This window comes from Hibiscus syriacus, unplaced genomic scaffold, assembly GCF_006381635.1.
Source record: "Hibiscus syriacus cultivar Baekdansim isolate YM2019G1 unplaced genomic scaffold, ASM638163v2 tig00112264_pilon, whole genome shotgun sequence".
NCBI lineage: Eukaryota > Viridiplantae > Streptophyta > Magnoliopsida > Malvales > Malvaceae > Hibiscus > Hibiscus syriacus.
This window is the reverse complement of record NW_024063290.1, coordinates 272,570-295,186: the sequence shown is the minus strand read 5'-3', so window position 1 is coordinate 295,186 and position 22,617 is coordinate 272,570. Positions and strand designations below refer to the sequence as shown.

General features: G+C 35.7%; 1 pseudogene; it reads right to left on the bottom strand.

Moving 5' to 3' along the window:
• Positions 1–20,492: 20,492 nt before the first annotated feature.
• Positions 20,493–22,416, bottom strand: LOC120176965 (annotated as a pseudogene).
• Between the last annotated feature and the right edge of the window lie 201 nt (positions 22,417–22,617).

The window sequence follows — 22,617 nt, the reverse complement described above, 5'->3', positions numbered from 1 at the left end:
TAGTGTAACCAGCTACGGAGCATGTTTAACTGTATCAAAACATACAACAATATATGTTGGGATGACATTGATCTCAATTCTGAGGATCATACATATATTCATCACCATGAGCAATGTTATAACTGTTACATAATAATCCAAGACAAATGTTCATGATGGGTCGATCCAATACATTGTTCTCTAACAATATAATCATGTATCAATTCTGACATCTCTATGTCAATGACAACTCCTTGTCATCAATCAATACCATGTTAGTCTTAAGCATATTATTATTGTCCATGCCCATAATAATACTTGACTATGGATCTTTTAATAATGTTATTATATGGACTTTATTATCTTTCAGTTTATGTTAAACACAGACACATAACTGAAAATAATAGTGGCAATGCCTTTATTCAATAAAATTGGTAAATAAATATATTATTACAATCATCATATGATTGGTCTTTGGGCATACTCTAACAATCTCCCACTAGCACTAAGACCAATCACTCATATATCTAATATCGAGTGACTAAGTGTGACGATCATGCCTCTGCTGTGTAAGAGGCTTCGTCAAGGGATCAACAATGTTGTCATCTGTGTGTACAATGCATATTTCCACATTTCCTCCATCTATGATCTCTCGAATAAGATGAAAGCGCCTAAGAATATATTTGGATCGTTGATTAGATTTTGGTTCCTTTGCTTGTGCAATGGCTCCATTATTGTCACAACGAAGTTCTACAGCATCTGATATGCTGGGAACAACCCCTAATTCCAATATGAACTTTTTGATCCAAACAGCCTCTTTTGTTGCTTCACTGGCTGCAATGTATTCAACTTCTGTTGTAGAATCAGCTATTGTGTCTTCCTTCAAACTTTTCTAGCTCACATCACCTCCATTAAGACAAAACACAAAACCTGATTGCAATCGTGAGTCCTCCTTGTCAGTTTGGAAGCTGGCATCAGTATAACCTCTTATACTAAGCACTTCTTCCCCTCTATAGACAAGAAATTTATCATTAGTTCTTCTTAAGTACTTAAGGATATTTTTAACCGTAGCCTAATGATTTTCACCAGGGTTTGCTTGGAATCGACTCATCATGCTTAAAGCATACGATACATCTGGTCGAGTACATATCATGGCATACATGATAGAACCAATAGCCGAAGTATATGGAATCTTATTCATCCGTTCTCTTTCTTGTGGAGTTGAAGGACACATTTCCTTCGAAAGAGAAACTTCATGTCTCATAGGAAAAAAATCCTTTCTTGGATTCTTCCATACTGAACCTTTTCAGCACTTTGTCTATATATGTACTTTGACTCAAACCTAGAAGTCGTCTTGATCTATCTCTATAGATCTTAACTCCTAAGATATATGCTGCCTCACCCAAATCTTTCATAGAAAAACAACTACCTAACCAAGTCTTAACAGACTGTAAAGTAGGTATATCATTTCCAATGATGAGTATGTCGTCTACATACAAGATTAGGAAAGAAACAATGCTCCCACTATCCTTCTAATAAATATAAGGCTCGTCTTCATTTATGATAAAACCAAACTTTTTGATTGCATTATTGAAACGAAGATCCCAGCTTTGAGAAGCTTGCTTTAGTCCATAAATGGACCTCTGTAGCTTACAAACCTTTCCAGCATTTTCTGGAATGACAAAACCTTCTGGTTGTGTCATATACACATCCTCTTCAAGTTTTCCATTAAGGAAAGCGGTTTTGACGTCTATTTGCCAGATTTCATAATCATGGAATGCAGTTATTGCGAGAAAGATCCGGATGGACTTAAACATAGCTACAGGGAAGAATGTTTCATCATAGTCTACACCATGAACTTGTCGAAAACCTTTAGCGACTAATCGCCCCTCGTATATTTGTACATTACCATCCATGTAGGTTTTCTTCTTGAAATCCCATTTACACCCTATAGGTTTAACCCCTTCAGATGGTTCAACCAAAGTGCATACTTGGTTTACTGACATAAAATCCATCTCATATCTCATGGCTTCAAGCCATTTCTCAGAGTCTGGGCTACACACTGCCTCTTGATAAGTCCTGGGCTTATCTTGATCCATAAGAAGAACATCTCCATGTGTAGTAACGAGAAATCCAAATCTCTCAGGTGCATAGCATTCTCTTGTGGATCTACGTAGTGGTTGTGTTTCTAAATCTGTTGAATGCTCCTCAATAACTTATGAAACATGCTCAACTTCATGTTCATTTATTTGTTGTTCTTGAACTTCTCCAAGTTCAATATTTCTACCCTTCCCTTTCTTTGAGAGAAATTCTCTTTTGAGAAAAACTTTTATTCGAGCAACAAATACTTTGTTCTCATTAAGGTTGAAGAAATAGTATCCCTTAGTTTCTTTAGGATATCCAACAAATATACACTTATGAGATTTAGGTTTAAGCTTTGTAGTCATCTGATATTTTACATAAGCTTCACAACCCCAAATATTCATAAAAGACATACTGTGACGTTTCCCAATCCATATCTCGTATGGTGTCTTTTGAATTGATTTAGATGGAACACGATTTAGTGTGAAAGCGGATGTTTCAAGTGCATGTCCCCAAAAAGAATTCAGAAGATCACTATGAATCATCATCGATCGAACCATGTCTAACAGTGTTCGATTCCTTCTTTCAGAAACTCCATTCCACTGTGGTGTACCAGGTGGTATAAGCTGTGAGACAATCCCACATTCTTTTAGGAGTTCATCAAACTTTATGCTTAAGTATTCTCCACCTCGATCTGATCGAAGTGCCTTAATACTATTCCCTAGTTGATTTTGTACTTCATTTTTAAATTCCTTAAACTTTTCAAGGGCTTCAGATTTATGGCGCAATAGATAAATATACCCATACCGACTGAAGTCATCGATGAAAGTAATGAAGTAATGGAATCCACCCCTGGCTTGTGTATTCATTGTTCCACATACATCACTATGTATTAACCCCAATAAATCACTTGCTCACTCACCTTTACTATTAAACGGAGCTTTAGTCATTTTTTCCAATAAGCAAGATTCACATACATTATATTGTTCGAAAACAAATGAATCTAAGAATCCATCTTTATGGAGTTTTGATATGTGTTTCTCACTTATATGGCCTAAACAATAATGCCAAAGATAAGTTTGATTCGAGTAATTTGTTTTTGATCTCTTAGTATTTATGTTATAAATGGTGTTTTCTTGATCCAAAATATAGAGACCATTAACCAATTGTGCAGAACCATAAAAAATACTATTGAGATAATAATAACAACAATTATTCTTAATAATAATCTCAAAACCAATATTGTCCAAACAAGAAATAGAAATAATGTCTTAGTTAAACTAGGCACATAATAACAATCCTCTAAATTTAAATCAAGTCCACTAGGTAAAGATAAAACATATGTCCCTATAATTAATGCATCAACACTTCCTCCATTTCCCACTCGTAGGTCCACGTCTCCTTTAGCCAGATTCCTTCTCTTTTGCAGTCCCTGTAAAAAAGCACAAATATAAGAACCACAACGGTATCTAATACCCAAGAAGTAGAAGTTGACAAATATAATAAACAGGACAGTTTCTCTTCCAGTGTCTGGTCTTATCGCAATGGAAACATTTTCATTTCTTGCTAACTCCCCCTTTGGGTTTCAATGCATTTTTCCCTTTTGGTTTAGTCTTACCATTGCCCTTAGACTTTACCACTACCTTTTTCTTTCCCTTTCCGTTGTCCTTGTGGACCATCAGAATGGGCTTAGGTACAACCTTTTTCATGTTACTTTCAGCAGTTCGTAACATGCCAAGTAACTGTGGCAAAGTCTTGTTAATTTCATTCATGTTGAAATTAAGGAAAAATTGGCTAAAGCTATCTGGCAACGATTGTAGGATAACATCGGTAACCAATTCATATTTTAGAGGAAATCCCAGTTTCCAACGTTTAGATGTAGCCCATCATCTTGATGACATGAGCTCCTACAGGAGTTCCTTCTGCCATTTTGCATTGAAATAGAGCTTTAGAGGTCTCATATCTCTCTTGACGTGCTTTCCCTTCATATATTTCTTTGAGATTTTGAATCATCTCATATGTAACCATGTCCCCATGTTTCTTCTGAAGCTCAAGAGTCATGGTGGCAAGCATTAGACATCCAACATCTAACATATCATCCATATGATTCTTGAATTTATCTTTTTCAGCTCTTGAAGAATTAGTTGCCGGTTCATCAGAAACAGGTTCCTCAATGACATATTCCTTCCTTTCCTATTTGAGAACAATTCTCAAATTACGAAACCAGATAAGGAAGTTTATGCCATTAAGTTTATCCTTCTCAAGGAGTGATCGCAGTGACAAAGTGTTGTTTGCCATTAAATCTACAACAATTAAAATATTAAAGTAAGTAAATTTACCAAATTAAAATTTATAAATAGGACTTTATTAACAAATTACTCCCACTATTTTATTAAAAATTAAAAATCCTCTCTGTTTTAATTTAGAAAACATTCAACGAAAATTGTTCTAGTGGGTGAGGATCCATAATACATCAATTTCCTAAATCAGCTTTGGCTTTTCTTTTAGGATAGTGATTATTTAGGTAAGTAACACTTTACTAGTTACATCTCATGTAACTCCTCATTTTGGTGAACAACTTTTGTTCAAGTCATCTCATGACTTATCCAAATATTTAACCTTTAGGTTTCTAATCCTATTAGAATAACCTAGCTAAGTTATTACCAATATTTAAACTGGTAAATATCACTTGCTTATTCTTCGCATTTAACCAAGATAGATTTATGTGCCAATGCTTTGGCAAAGCCCACACAATATCGATCAAAGCCTTAACGAGGGTAAATATTGGACGATTAAGTTAACTTATATTAGAAAGAGGGATTTACGTAATTATCTCATCATTGTTCGTTTTAAGATTAGGCCCTTATTGTTCTCATCAATATCCATTCTTATTTTATCATTTGATGCATAGCATACATAACAAATATAGCAATAAATAAGATGCAATGGTTATAGCCCAAAACAATGACTAAGGTGGCCCATCCCAAGCCAATGGGAGAACCAAGAACCCTAAAGCCTAAGACTGCTCTCTAGGTATCTTCTTGCCATTCTGCTGCTTCTTGTGAATCTTCATAGGTTTACAATTTTAAAAGAAACTCGTTTTACATACGACGGAGTAAGATGAGAAGAGAAATACAATAGAGATATAGAAAGGCATGGCTCCCATACCGTATTTCAAATTAAAACATTATAAAGTGAACAAGGGCTATAACCATATATGTCAAACACCTTGCAAAACAAGCATATCATATATATATATATATATATATATATATATATATATATATATATATATATACACACACACGTTCTTACGCCTTTGTTAAAAAAATTAATATGGGCCTTCAATTTGTACTGCCAGTGGGATTTTTTGAAAAAATAGTACTTACGTTTCTATAGAAAAACCTCACGATTTGATAGCATTTATCAACAAAATCCTACTTTTGGGATTTTCAATCTCGAAGGTTTTCTGCATCGTAACAACCTTTGTTCCACTGCCAAATGCGATCTGCTATCGTACTCCCACGGATCATCATGTCAACGATTGACATATGGATTTCGTAAAATCCTTGTAGCAACAAATCGATTGAAAAACATATTAACAAATTAACATATTAATCATTGTGGTTATCGATTCGAACAATGATATCAGCATATTTACCGAAATCGATAAAACTAGAACATACATATCATACACATCACATCATCCAAGAATTTAACCCGAATTCGTATCTTACAACCTGGCTCTGATACCACTATTGGGACCGTCGGTGCACCCCACAACGCAGCAGAAATAAAACTCGACGATCTCACTAGCGATCCAAGTACGTAAAACCGAAATCGGGAGGAAGGGATGTGAATACTTACAACGGGTTCCTTGAAAAACAGCAAGAACATCAGTTAATACTGGGTGTAGATCGGTTCGAATCGTAAGCCTCCACGAAATCAAGTCTCGGCCTCTACTCAATTCACCCGATTGAGAGCAATATTTTTTCCCCAAAACTATTTTGAGAGAAAAACGGCTGAAGGTTTCTATGTGTGTGTTAAAAACGGCTACTAGACCTAACACACCCTTTTATATCCATTACCCTAACATCTTAGGGTTTTCAAAGTTATTTCAAATTAATAATAAAAATATTATTTAATTAATTCAATTAAATATACATTAAATACTTATAATTTGAATTATAATCTTTAATGTTTATTTAAAAACTTATTTAATTATTCCAAATTATGTATACCAATTAAAAGAGTTGTAATCTAAATTACATTCTTTTAATGCTTACTTACTATACTCGACATAATTAAAATCATATGTATATCAAATATATATATATCATAACTTTAGATATATTTTAGTAACATACAACAAATTGTACACTTTTTCTCATTTCAATCCTAGTGTGTGACCCTATAGGTTCTTGTAACGTTAATAGTAATTATTAGAACAATTCTAATATTACATACAATGAGTGACATCTAGCAATATATCATTGTCACCTAAGTTACAAGAAATTATGATTTGACATATCATCTTTGTGATTAACTCTTTTATGTATTACATCCTTTTGTCATTTATATCTAGAATAGGCACAAGTCTTAGAATAGTCACACTTGTATATCCCATCTATTGTTTCTTGATATCTAGAGTAGACTATAATTAACGAATATGATATCACATATCAACTTATTCGAGCATGGCCATGCATTTCTAGTCTCACTCAATCAAGTGGCCTGTGATATATTTCCTATTATGTAGGAAGGACAAATCATATCTTAACCATATACACCCCACTACGTATATCGAAATATATTCAATAATAGTCTTTATAGTGCAACCAGTTACAGAGCACGTTTAACTATGTCAAAACATACAACAATATATGTTGGGATGACATTGATCTCAAGACTGAGGATCATACATATAGTCATCACCATGAGAAATGTTATGACTGTTACATAATAGTACAAGACATATGCTCATGTTGGATCAATCCAATACATTGTTCTCTAACAATATAATAATTGTGACATCTCTATGTCAATGACAACTCATTGTCATCAATCATTACCATGTTAGTCTTAAGCATATTATTATTGTTCATAACTGAAAATAATGTTATTATATGGACTTTATTATCTTTCAGTTTATGTTAAACACATACACATAACTGAAAATAATAGTGACAATGCCTTTATTCAATAAAATCGGTAAATAAATATATTATTACAATCATCATATGATTGGCCTTTGGGCATACTCTAACAGAAAAGACTGGAAGCCAAAGCTAGATGAAGCACTATGGGCTTATCGCACATCATTTAATACACCACTAGGAATATCCCCGTTCAAACTCGTCTACGATAAAGAATGTCATTTATCTGTAGAACGTGAAAAAGAATATTGGGCCATCAAGAAATTAAAAATGGATGCTCAACTTGATGGAGAAAGAAGACTCTTGGAACTAAAAAAATGGATGAATTCAGAGAGCACGCCTACGAAAATGCCCGCCTATATAAAGAGAAAACAAAACGATGGCATGAAATAAAAATATTTCCTAGGCAAATTTATTCTGGACAACAAGTACTACTCTATAATTCGCGACTCAAATTATTCCCAGTCAAGTTAAAATCATGATGGTCGGGACCATTCATTGTACATTAAGTTCATAATAATGGAGCAATAGAAATCAAGAACCGAGATGATGGATCAATTTTCAAGGTGAACGGGCAGAGACTAAAGGAATACAAACGAGCACCAGTCATGAGCGACAAACCGACATCAACATTACATGAGGCCCAAGAGTTTGCCTTACTTACCTGATCAAAATTTGTTTCCTAGACAACGAAAATCTGAATTTTGTACATAAATAAATTAAGTTATTTTATGCACCAATTATTTATTTTATTTTATTTCAGTTTTCTTTCTTTATTGTAGGTATTCAAAGTATATGTGGCAGCATGGGGAGAGAGTTCATGCATGAAATGAAGAGAAACCCTAGGGGAAAAAAAATAGACTACAATTTTAAAGAGGGAAAGTATCTTTTCCCTTACTTTACGTCTAATCAGATATCAAGCAATCAATGCAAAATCTTTTCCCCTCTTGTTTTGACTGAATTGCTCTAAAGAAACCACCCATTAACTTTCCAAAAAAAAAAATAAACCTCAACTCCATCTTCATCATCGTGCATCACTCTCTCTCTACTTCAAAAGTTTTCTTTCAAATATTTCCCCCATCGTCGCCGCTAAACTCACTATACCAAAACAAGTATCATGGCCATGTCGAAGAAAAACCCAGCCCCAACACCGAGCTTTGAGAATTTTTAGACAGTTAAAGTCGACGCACGATTCATGAACCTGCAAAAACGACAAGTGTATTTGGAAGTCAGTTTCGTTTTCCCATCAGAGAACGAAGAGCAATTCGGACTGGGGGTCATGGATGTGATTCAAAAGCACAACTAGGAGAAGTTTGCTTTCCAGCCTAAAGTTGTAGCACCGGCAATGGTCTGAGAGTTTTACGCTCTTTTATAAGACCCATCCCAACACACCGTGTACATTAAAAAGAAACTCCTACGATTTTCCCCTTCAGCACTCAATAGATATTTCAAGTTGGGTAAAGTGGAGGATTAGCATAAGAGGTTTGTGGCTGAGGTAGACCAAGAGACTTACGAAGGAGTACTCAAAGATCATTGTTTCGGGTGGGCTAAGTTCGAGGGGAATGCGCCAATAAGGAAAAGGGTCGATCGTCAAGCCCTTAAGCTGGTTATAAAATTGTGGAATCATTTTCTCAACGGAAAACTTATGCCAACCTCTCATAACGCAACCGTACTCGTGAAAAGGCTGGTGCTTTTACACTCAATAATACACGGGAGAAAAATAAATGTTGGAGAACTCATCTTCGAACAAATCCATGAATGCACCAAAAGAAACTAGGGTAATCTCTTATTTCCTAACTTGATAACTGCTCTGTCTAGAAAAAAGAAGGTCCCTGAGGAACCATTTTAAGGATTTCATCAAATCCAATGAGGGAATCCCTAAGAACAAAGTGCCAAAATTAATGAGTTTTGATGACAATGCCCTGCATGAAGGTTTGGAGAGAGGAGCAAAATCTGTTGTTGCAGCCAGAATGACAACAATGGTCATGTACACGCGAAAAACGCATGAGAAGATCGAGTTCCTAGAGAATCACATGGAGATCTTCTTTGGGTATGTCAAGGCATGAGATGCACAACTCAATGCCTTTTTCAATGAGTTACTCCCGATCACAAATGATAATTTGTCGCCCTACCCCGATGTCATCCTGAAGCACACTGCTGGCTGTAGCACATTCCAAGCTTCAACACCGAATATTCCCCCATAGGTAACCACAGATGTCCCATCACTGGCCACTCATGTATCGCCCATACCAGAGGAAGGCCACGGTGACACCGATGAATTCCTCAGTTCATCATCCATCTCTACTTCTGAAAGCACTCAATATATTCCTCCCAACTTCTTCAACGATGAAGATTTTACTCCAGCCCCGACTCAACCCGAGCAAGTTCTAGTATAGTCCCCCATCCGTCAAGCAATGCCAGTCCCTGAAACAGCTCAAAGCCAAACTCTAGTTCCTGTACAACCCACTCCAACGGAAGAACAACCAACACCAACCGAAGAACAACCAACACCAGCACGAGCCCCGAGCACCAAGAGACTCATCAAACGAATGGCAAGCCATGTCCTTCAGCCATCACCCTAGACGATAGAAGTAATAGATTCGGGATCATAGAGTCCTCCTCCTCCTAAACGATGCCGAACGAGGCCGTCCAGTCAAGCCACACCAGTACAGTAAGATCGTATTTTACTTTATTTTCTTTTCTCCTTTTAGCATTTGCATATAGATACATGTAGATTAGTTTTTCATGCATTGAGGACAAATAATTTTATGCCTTGACAAACCAGAAGCATTTACTTTAAGTTTTATAATTACTTTAATGCATAGACTGACTACAATCACGCACACACAATAGCAAGGAATCTTTACTAGGTAAGGTACTTGACTGATATGACAGTCAAACATGTTGAGGCCAACATTTTGCTGAGGGCTAACATCTCAAACCACATGATTTTCTTAACACTGCTTTGCTATGACAATTTTAATTTTTTTCTAGCTATTGTACATTGCTTGAGGAAAAGCAATAGCTTAAGTTTAGCGGTTTGATAACTCCATAAAAAGACTCAATTTCTAGTCTTTTTACGTAAGTTATTACTCGTCTAAACAAATTATGCACAGCATTTTAGTTGCATTTAGGTTATATTTATTTGTGGTGAATAAGTTTTGCTTCGGCAAAATTTATTTGGTTTGACTGATGCTGCTGAGGAGAAAGGGTCTTTGTGGATTGTGTATGTGTAAGAAATTTACTGAAGAAGAACATTTTAGTCGCGACAACGTAATTTGTAAGGGCCAATGGAATAGAGAAATTAAAGAACGTGAGGAGTAGATTTATCTCACCAAGGCAAGGTTTATCTAGAAAGTCTGAAGCGGATATGACGAAATCACCTATGTCACATGCCAGTTGTACGACTTCCTTCACGTGCAAGAAAGCCCTCAAGATTCTGACAACCGCCAGCCGCCTTTCACTTTTTAGCCTGGACAAGACAATAACAGGTATCTAGGGAATCTTTACTTATACGAAACCCTATAAGATTTCCCTCTATAAATACGCAGCCATAGCCACCAAATAAGGGGGCAATGAAGTTAGAAGAGCCTTACAGAAAGTGTAAGCGAGCAACTGCAGTGTTTCCCTACCGTTTACCAACCGACCTTCCTTGATGTCCTCCATAGCTAGACTGTAGCAGAGCGGTGGTCAGGTCTTGAGATAGACTGACCGCCAAGGTAGGCACAGTGTGGATCAGAACTGTCACGACAGATCCCCCAATTTTGGGAGTCCTTATTCCTTTGTTCTTAATTTCTTTACGTATTGGGGTTGTATTAAAATGATGATACTTGGATCACTTTTTGATATCACCATGAACTGCCTTACTTGGTGTTAATCTTTTTTTCTTGCCTAAACAGTTATTTTCTGCTTTATGAAAGAAGAATTATCATTCTACTCATCATTGTTTTGTTCATTGTTTGAATATTTTACCTTGACACTGTAAGAGCTTCAAGAGATTTCATGGGGTCTTAGTGAAACATGTCTTGACACTGTAAGAGTGTAGAAAGATTGCCTTTTGTCTAGATATTGATTTTTAGATTCGACAGAATTAAGATAGATCTACGTGAACAATCGAATGGATCTGCGATGGTGATGTTCTATCTTGTCTACCTTAGAGATAAGGAGCGGGTTCCAATCGACTAAAAGGGATGGACAACGACTATAGTTTACGCTGAGAGGTATTGCTACAACAATAGTCTGACAAACCAAGGTTTGTAGTTAACGCTGAGGAGTATTGCCATAACAACCATCTAAGAATACTTAGTAATCCTATAGGGCAGTTTAAGTATGTCATAACAATTTATTATGGACTTAGAATAATTGCATGTCAATACAAAAGATTGGCATGAGTGCTTTGTGATAAGTCTGAATATGTGAGGTTGTTTTGAATATATTTGAATCAATGTTTGTCTTTTCTTTATTTATTTTACTTCGATAGTTCTATATATTTATTTTATCTCGACAAAACTTTTATGCAATCATACTTTATAATATTTTCTTGCTTATATTATTAATAGTTCTACAAGATAGTAGGAATTAGCTTGTAACAACTAGTTCTAGTTGTGGTGAAACTTAAAAACTTTCGACCAATCCCTGAGGAGACAATACTTCACTTACCTTATATTACTTGATTCGATTGTGTATACTTGCATAGAATTGTTTGCCTTAGCATATACATTTACAAGTGATAAGTGGTCCCTCGTAATGTTCTTGTCCATTGATCTTAGGGTCATGTTGAATTAGGATGCTACAGTTAGTGGTATCAAAGTGTCAAGTTCAATCGTTCCTATGATTTATAGGTTAGAGTGAGTAAGGGTCTATATATGTACATGCCCATATAGTGTCTATAGTACCTTTTTGTTTGGAATAGTGATAATGACTTCTTTTTTCCTTGTTAATTTCAGAAGAAAAATTATGGATGATAGCATAACTCCTAGTCATTAGGGTAGAGAGGATAGTCGTACCTCCTTAGTGGGTGAAACCAGCGACGAGTTTGTCCCAAACTTAGAGTTTTTGATTTAGAAAGACGCTGGGGTTGATGAGGCATCCTTCTTTACCTAATAGTAGACTTGAGACACATAGTGGGAGTCATCTCTAAGACATCAGTTGTACCACCTACCTTACACATACCCGTAGCCCCTCCGCTGGTAGAATCCCAGAAGTTCTCAGTCGATAGACTCCACAGATACCCGTAGAACCCCTATTGTTATGGATCAGTGTCTTATAGATAACCTCTACATGATCGACAATTATGAGGATAAATTCTTCGAGACATACCCACCCGCTGGCCAAGAGGGCCAGAGATTCTCAAGATTTATGGAGGACCCAAACAGGCCAGTTTAGAAGATTGGCCCAGAGTGAAGACCTTGGGGGTAGATATAGACCCCGTAGAAGACCCTTAGTGATGACTTCAATGGTGAATGTCAGTATATCTATGAAGAAACCTTTTCCATCCTACCCAACATATGGGAAGACACACCTTGGAGCATGTCAGTTTGAGAGGAGGGGATGCTTCAATTGTAGCTTGCTAGATCATTTTATCAGGGATTTCCTCAAGACATAGACTGTAACCCCAGCCCTAACTCAAAGATCATATCAGATTATTTAGGGAGGCCAGATCCCTCAAGAGATGGGGGTACTATTTTCGGACAACATAGTAGAGTACCGTTAGATCCATGGTCAGAGTAGAGCCTAGAGTAGCCTCATGCTAGTACATTGTTTAAGCAAAAAAGGAGTGTGATGCAACTAATGTGATTTCAAGTACTTTTATCATGTTTTCTATTCTGGTTATAACATTAGTATATATGGGGTCCATACAGTCCTATGTATATTATGACTTGGTTTAAGAAAAAAATATTTTTGCCTAGGATTTAGAGATAGGGGTGCAAGTCTCCAATCCTCTAGGGTTAGATGTTCTTGTTAATAAGGTTCATCATCGATGTCTAGTTGAAATCTAAGGCCAGACCTTCCCAGTTGACCTAATGGACTTACTATTTAGAGAGTTTGACATAATCTTAGTTATGAATTAGTTGTTTTAGGTCCAAATCTAGGTAACTCAAACTTAGGATAAATAATGTCCAAAATAATGATGGTTAGTGAGAAGTGAGGGTGTTCTAGGATCATTTTGGTACTGATGGCTCAAAAAATGATCGATCGAGGTTTTGAAGCCTTTTTGGCGCACGTGGTCAATGCCCGAATTATAGTTCCAACACTACAAAATATCCAAATCGTACGAGATTTCCCCAATGTGTTTCTTGAGGAATTTCCAGGATTAACACCTAGAGTTAGAATTTGGCATTGAGTTGCTATCAAATTTTATTGTGGTGTATATTTCTCCTTATCAAATGACATCAATGGAGGTCAAGGAGTTAAAATTTCAAATCCAGGAGTTGCTAGAGAAGGGTTTAATTTGACCAAGCATTTCTCTTTGAGGAGAGCAAGTCCCTTTTGTTAAGAAGAATGATAGTATAATGAGGTTGTGTATCAACTATCGACAGGTGAACAAGTTAACTATCAAGAACCATTATCCTCTTTTTAGGTTTGATGACCTATTTGACCAACTTAGAGTGGAATGCGTATTCTCCAATATCAACTTAAGGTTTTGGTAGTACCAGTTGATGGTAAAAAATATAGATGTAGCCAAGAAAGCTTTTAAAACAAGGTGTGGTCACTATGAATTCCTTGTAATGTCATTTGGACTTACCAATGCCCCAGTGACATTCATGGAGTTGATGAATCGAGTCTTCCACCCGAACTTAGACCAGTTCATTGTAGTCTTAATAAATGACATCCTTCTATACTCACAATCATAAAAAGAGCAGGACCGACACCTTCACATCATTCTATAAATATTTCAAGAATGATAGTTGTTTACCAAGTTTGAAAAATGTGAGTTTTGGTTATCTTAGGTTTTGTTTTTAGGTCATGTCGAGGAGGAAGGAAGTATCAGAGTGGACCCTCAGAAGATAAAAGTAATAATTTAGTGGGAACAACTAAAGAATGTAACCAATGTGCATAGTTTCTTGGGTATTATCGGGTATTATCGACGGTTTGTTAAGGGTTTCTCAATGATAGCTGCCCTTTTGACCAAACTACTTCAAAAGGAAGTTCCTTTTGTATGAGATGAGAAAAGTTAGGAAAGCTTAGAATAGTTGAAGGCCATCTTAATTCAAGCCCTAGTGTTGACTCAACCGGAACTAGAAAAAGATTTCACAGTGATTAGTAATGCTTTGCTAAATGGCTTAGAGGCGTTCTCATGTCAACTCAATCTGTACGAATATAATTACCCAACATACAATTTAGAGTTTCCATCAATAGTTTTTGCACTTAAGATCTAAAGACACTACTTGTTAGGTGAAAATGACATATCTTTACCACTACAAGAGTTTTAAGTACATACTCACACTGAAGGATTTTAATTTGAGACATCGTAGAAGAGTTGTGTTCCTAAAGGACTGCGATTATGTAATCGACTATCACCCCAGGAAAGAAAATGTTGTTGTTAATGCTTTGAGCAGAAAGTCGATGTCAGAGTTACAAACCTTGTTTGCACGCTTGAGCTTATCTAATGATGGCAAGTTATTGGTCGAACTTTGAGTAGAAACTGAATTAATGAGTGAAGATAAGAGATTGTAGAGTTCAAATATCCGCTTAAGGTCTCGTGTGGAAAAGGTTCATTGGGGTGAGGCCCAAGTTTTGAGTAACACGATGGATATATATTTTCTTTAGGGGTCATTTTCCATACCTAAATATGAGAAGTTACATAGAAAGATCTACTATGGAGTACATTGTAGTCAACTCTTAGTTCATCCGGGTAGTAACAAGATGTGTCAAGAGATCTGACAGTTGTATTAGTGGTCAGACATAAAAAGGGAAGTATCTGAGTTTATTGCTAAATGCTTAGTATGTCAGGAAGTTAAGACAGAACATCAAGTTCCTTCAAGGTTACTTCAGTCGATATTGATACCGCAATGAAAGTGGGATAGAGTTACCGTGGACCTTGTGACTGGTTTACCAATGACTAGATACATGCATGACGTAGTGTGGATTTTAGTAAACTGGTTGACCAAGTCGTCTCACTTTCTACCAGTTTGGCTGGATTACACTTTAGAGAGGTTAACAGAATTATACATCTGAGAGGTCATGAGATCATATAGGGTTCTAACTTTGATCATAACTGATAGAGATCATTGTTTCACCTATTGGATTTAGAAAACACTTCATGAATCTCTAGGTACCAAACTACACTTTAGCATTACTTTTCATTTACAGATAGACGGTTAGCCCGAGAGTGTTATTTAGATCCTAGAAGACATGCTTAGGTGCACCATCATAGACTTAGAAGGTAGTTGGGAGGACCATTTTTCACTGGCAGAGTTCACTTATAACAATAGTCACTAGTTTAGTATTCAAATAGCCCTATATGAGGCATTGTAAAGAAACGATAATGGGTTCATACTTCATTAGGGTAACCGAAGAGAAAGTTCACTTGATTCATGGTCAGTTGAAACAAGCTTCAAATATTTAGATGTCGTTTGTGAACTTAAAATGGAAGGATGTAGAGTTTATTGTGGGAGACAAAATGTTCCTCAAGATGACTCCATGGAAGAAGGTACTTTGGTTTGGACACAAAGGGAAGTTAACATGCGATTTATAGGGTCATACGAGGTACTTGAGAGGGTTAAACCAGTGGTTTATCGGTTAGGCTTACCCCCAGGTTTAGAGCGTATCCATAACGTGATCCACGTGTCCATTCTTAGGAGGTATTTTTCTGACCCTTCCCACATCATACCGTTAGAGAAAATCGAGGTGAGTGAAGACATGGCCTACGAGGAAGAGTCGATAAGGATATTGATGAGCGATGTAGAATAACTAAGGAACAAGAACATACCTTTAGTAAAGGTTCTGTGGAGGAATCATGGTATCGAGGAAGCAACATGGGAAACCAAAGAGGATATGCAGCTTCAATATCCATATATCTTTTACCCCAAGTAAATTTTGAGGATGAAATTTCTTCTTACAATGTGAGAATTACAACGCCTCAAATCCTAGGTTAGTAGTTTTGGCTAACCTGAGAAGATTTGGATAAGCCCACAAGACTTATAGGAAAGCTTTGGACCATTTAAGGATAGGTTTGGGCTTGGTTTAGCCCCAAATAATAACATATAAAGGGTATTTTTAGCATTGAAATGGAAGATGAAGGACTAAATGAGCTATTATACCATTTTCAACCAAAGGCTAATTTTCTTTAATGAAGATGATGAAATTTGGACAAACCACTCCCCCTATTTCTCTTATTTTTATCATTTCTCGTCCTCTACCTCCTTTCTCTCCATTTCCATCCTTTTCTTCACCAAGTAAGGTTGTAAAGGTGAAAATTTGGTGACCATACAAGCTTAATACAAAATTTTCAAGGTAATACCATAATCTCCTCACCCCAAGCTTTCATTCAAGCTCTCAAGCAAAAAGGATGTCCATAATTTCCATTGGAGGGGATTTAGTGGGGTTTAGGAAACTAGAGATTTCAAGCTCATTTTTTGTATATTCGAGTTTAGAAAAGTGTTCTTAGTTTCAATTTAGTCTTTTAATCGAGTTAATAACTTGTTTCCCTTGTTATAATTAGATAAAAAGATTGGAGAAGGTTTCAAAACCAAGGGCAATGAAAAGTTGGTTCTTGGTTGATTCGAAGATGTTTTCAACAGCTTAAAAACTAAGGTAACACATTTCTAGCCTTCCTATACCATTTGTGAATGACTAAGTGCTCTTGCTTAGCTTGTATTAGTTTATGAAACATATGAGCATATTCATGGTAGATCCTATTTTATGGTGTTATAAAGCATGATAAATGACTCTTTATGACCCCTATCAACTTATATAATAATTAATCATTATTTTATGGACTTATAGGGGTAAATGGGTAGTATTAGGTCACGTTTTCATGCCCAAACAAGGCAATTTTGGGCTTGAGTATAGGTACTAAATTAACAGTATCGGTACTAGATGAACACTATCGATATTGTTCTTCAAGCAACCTAAAACAATATGTGTTTTGACTGAGAGTATTGATACTAGTTCATTGGGTATTTCATTGGGTATTGATACTGTTTCAAGGGTATCGATACTAAAAAGGGAATTTCGATACCAATTTTAGGTTTTGAATTCTAGTAACCAGTATTGCTACTGATATTTAAGGGTGTATCGTTATCATGATGAGAGTATCGATACCCCAAATAAGAGTATTAATACTCAACTAATTTTTCAAACATTGAAACCAAATTTGGTATCCATACCAAGGGTGGTATCGATACCCCAATATGCTAGTATCGATACTTCAATTAAGGGTATCGATACTATTAGGTCTCCTCAAATTCTTGTAGCTTATATTGGTATCAGTACCTCATGCTAGTACTGATGCTCAAGGGTCAGTATCAATAATGAAGAACCCAATATCAGTACATTTGTCTTGAAATGGACAAGAAACCCATTCCTTCTCAAGTATTTGGGTAGGGGATCAAAGATCATCAGAATTTTCTAAATAAGACTACAAGTGATAACAATAGCAAGGATTATAATTTCAACTAGAAACGATACAAATTAGGAAGACATAAAACTAGCCTTTGTATGACATTCGTGAAATGATCAGGACACCTAAGTTACTCTAATAGTATAATGATCGTCTTGTTTGTTATAATGTCCATACATGTTTCAGTTAGTGCGCAAGGTGCTTTAATTGTTGGCCTGGTGTAGATGCCCCAAGTACTCGTAAGGAGTAGGTTGGCTGGGTGTATGTTTCTGATGTAGAAATTCTGGATCTCACCCTAGGTAGGCTAGAGGATTTGAGTCCGGATATGTAGCGATATCCTCCGACCATACCATGATACCTACCTCTATATCTATGTTTAGCTTAGCATCTTAGTATGCTAATATTTCTATTTGCTAGCATGATCATCTAGTGGACACATGTAATATAGTTTAGTTATTAGTGTGGCACTGAGCATGCGAGCTCATTGTTCGGAATTTATTTTCGTGTGCAGGTTCATAGGAGAAGCGTTCAAAGAGCTTATTACACAGTTTACATTCCAGACCGGCCTGAGCTTCAAAGTATGTATTGTGTCTTTCTTAGAGAGCATGTACTATTTATGAACATTCTTGTATTCAAGTCATATCTTTATTTTGAAATACTTGTCTAAAACATTTTAGATATATTTTGGGGCACCCCATATTTGTAAAATTGAACAATATGTTTTTATTTTATGATTATGATGAATGGTTTTCACATGAGGTCTTACAAGCTTTTACAAAGAAACTTTTGGGTTAGCCTCATCGGTGGTCCTATGTAATGTTATAGTTCATTGATATTTGAGTCATATTGGATTAGAATGTTACAGAGGTATAATTTAAGCACCTAAAAGTGTAGTAAACCTTTTTTTAATGATAAAAATACTATTTTTATAAAAATATAAAGAAAAATCAAACCCTCATCGTGTCGTCCATCTCTCTCCTATCCCCCACCTATGACGACGACGAAGGGTCACCATTAATTGGGTTTTGTACGAAGCAGGATAATAAACTCAATAGTGGGGAAAGTTTAACATACACCCAGTTGTAGCCGTCGAAATCATCGAAAAACGACGAAGGAAAACTTAGAAAATTGATGACCCTTTACGACGCTTTTCACAACAATCAACCCAATTTCCCAATGGGTAGGGAATTTGGTTTTGGTCGCAGCTAAAAGGGCAATAAATGAGATGAGATAGATCGCAAGCTACTCAAGATTGACTCGGCCAAGGCTCGGTAAATACTCAAATCGAATGGACTCGATTCGAGTTCTTAATAAGCCGAAACGAGCTACTTGATATTCGACTCGAAAAGCTCATGTGTAGCTCAAAAATATAATATATTAAGATTTTATTTTTAAAAAAAATAAATTATTAATAATAATAACATTTATGTGTTGATTTTAAAAAAAACACAAACAGTGATTTTTCATGTATTTAAGATTTAGGCTTGAATTTGAGTTTGAGGCTTCAATCGAGTTAAGTTTAAGAGTTTTTTTTCTTTTCGAGCTCTTATGAACTTCAGTTCATAATTTCGAGTTCGAGTTGAACATGAAAATTTTAAGCTCACGACTTTTCAAGTCGAGACGAGCTTTATCACGAGACAATTCTGATGGTGTCAATGGTGATGGCCACGAACCTATAGTGGTCGATTGACGGTAGAATTTTGTTTGTTTTTAAATTAAAATAAATACTTTTTTTTGAATTTTTATGTTTGACATATGCCACATAACGACCTAATTTAATGACTTATACGGTACATGCACCTAAAAGTTTAATGTTGGAAACGTTAGGCACATATTTTTAGCGAAAAATTCTTTAGATTCCAAAAGTCAATTTGAGGTATAGTTTAGGCACCTAAAAGTGTATGAAGCCTTTAAAGAATAAAAAAATAGAATGATAGACACCTAAAAGTGTAACGGAGAAAACATTAGGCGTCTATTTTTAACGGAAAAAAATCTTTAGGCGCTAATAGTTAATTTGAGATATAGTTTATACACCTAAAAGTGTATTAAACCTTAATTTAAAAAATTAAAAGAAAATCGAAGATGATTTTAGATGTCGAGGTTGTGGCCAATTAAATTGTGAATGTAAGGCCAATGAGAGAATAAGAGTATGGGAAGTCTTCGATTTTAGATGTCGAGGGTGTGGCAACACAGGGTTTGGGGTTTAAGATTTGTGATGGTGAAAATCTTGGATTTGAGGATGAAGTTTAAGGATTTAATTCTTTTTTTTATTTCAAATCTAACATTTCACAAATACTAATAAAATAAATTATATTGTAATAAAATAATAATAGAATTAAAAATTTAGTAATTAAACTGGAAGTTATCAAAATTTAACCACCAAAATAAGAATAAGGTAAAATTAAGTGATGAAATTTGTAACTTACCTTGATTTAATTCCAATTTAGAATCAAATAGTAATATTCAACCTTTACGAGGAAAGGTGCAAGGTAACGACAAAATTGAGAACAAGAAACACAACATTGTTTTTTTCAGGGTAACTGAGCCCTGCAATAGATGTTTTCCCATCTATTCTGGATTCTGGAGAGCTCTTGATTGAAATAAAACCATCAACAAGCACACAACAAAAATCTGTATATTACACATGCAGTAGCAGCAAGTTTTCACTGCTTATATTAAAAAGATCCGAAAGCATCATCATCTAGAATCTATGGCTTCCCCAAGAATCAACAAACAATGCTCCAGTTATCAAGATATACGAAAACACGATCTCATTTACTATCCCCAGCTTCCCCACCGAAGAGGTAGTTCAGAGACGATCCACCTCCAGGGGCTGCATGAACCTTGGTTGAAGGTCGATCCTGCATCCAGCGAAAAACAGTTTAATGAGACCACCGAAGGCAAGTTTTACATGCATAATGTAAGTGCTTTGAAGAAGATTCTTTTTTTTTAAAGAGCTTTGAAGAAGCTTCCAACAAGAGTGGAATGACATCCTCTCTGTATATCCTATAATCCATTTTGGAAGCAAACTTCTCTTCAAAACTGTTCGTACTACAAAGTTGTTCAGTAATCTAACAGTAGGTTCGAGGAAGGAGAGGTGACACTTGGAGCAAAACATTATAGACTTGAGCTATCTTCTAACAGTAATTACCGAAAATGTAAAAATAATGAATCCCAAACAACAATTAACCATAGAAAATGTCAAGAAACTAAATGAAGTATAACAACTTAAAACTCCAAAAGGGCAATCTTTTAAGTATCATACACATTTAAGGACTCATACAGAGATCGTTAAATGAGTTATACCGTAATGAAATTGCCAGTGTTCTGACCATCTGCACGGAGTTAATTGTTTGAGGTACTGTTAATACCAGCAGGAATCTGCTTGGTTATATCTGCTGGCTGAGCAGCAGGAACAGGTTTTGCAACAGCTGGTGCCTCAGTTGAAGCAGCTTGGGAATTTTTTGCGGCAGGTTTTGAAGATTCTCCACTCCCAAACAGATATCCCAATGAGCTCTGCCCACCACCACTGCTAACTCCACGGCCCATCTTTTCAAACTTACAAGCAAATGATGTTAAAAGCTTATCAAACCGGGAGGGAGGAAACAAATAGCACATTGTAAGAATCCATAACTGAACTTTAAAAAGTAGAAAAGGGATTAGCATTGAGGAAGACGATGAATATTGAAAGAACTAGAAAGGAAGCAAAAAAAAAAAGCATATTGAAAGAGCTCCAATTACAATTCTTGATAAAGAATATTTCCATCGATGTTATTTCTAGAAATCACAGGCTTGAATATAACTTTAACAATAATAATAATAATAATAATAATAATAATAATAAACTTTCTATTCAAGTCAGTCAACGAAATGCCCCAATGCTAAGCCGTAAAGCATAAGTGCATAACATCACTTATTATAAGGTCACATTAGCATTTGATCATTATATAGGGCACATTTGTTCTTGTTTTTAAATCGTATCCTTGCCTTTCCATCATTTGACTTGAATATAGGGCATGTTCTTAACTCAGTCGAGTATTCAATAGCAGAAAATAGATCAAGGCTACAGTAAGTGTATTACAAGAACCCCACTAATCCAACAAAGTAAAAAACCAAGATATCATTTGCATTTTAGATGCAAGCTAGAAGCAAAAGGTAGAGTTAGCTTTCTGGCAAGTCAACAGGAAAAATGTGCCGCGTATTACAAATGTTTGATGAAATGAAAGGAACCTCATATACTCGATGAAACAAATATAATAAAACCCAACAAAGAAACTCCTGCACAACTCGATGCAATTCAATGTCTGTTTCGTAAACTTCCTAACTTAACTATTGAAGGCCATTTACGTTTCAAGATTTCAACTACAGAAATATATACAGACAGCAAAATAAAAAACGATAAGTTCCCTATTTCACATGAGAAACCCCAAATTAAAATGCGTTGAAAAAGTCAACAGCCTCAAACCAGATACAGTAAATAAAAAGATTATAAATTAATAAATAAATGATTGAACCCAGACCCAGTGAAAGAAACACTAAACCTTTAGAAGAAAAACAAAAGGAGATCTTGCGTTAGGGTTTTGAAATTACCTGAATTTTTTTTGAGATCAGATCTGGAGAAGAAGAGAAAGTGGGGAGCTGTGGGAGGAGCTTCCCCCCTCTTATTTTTTTTAGTATAAACTATATCAATAACCACTTAATTATACCATTCTTTTTATTTTGATAATAAATTTTTAATTAATGTCAATCAAGTCACCTAACTACTTAAATACGTTCAATCATATCGCTATCCGTTAACAGTTAACAGAAGTAATAATTTGGTAGTTAAAAAACTTG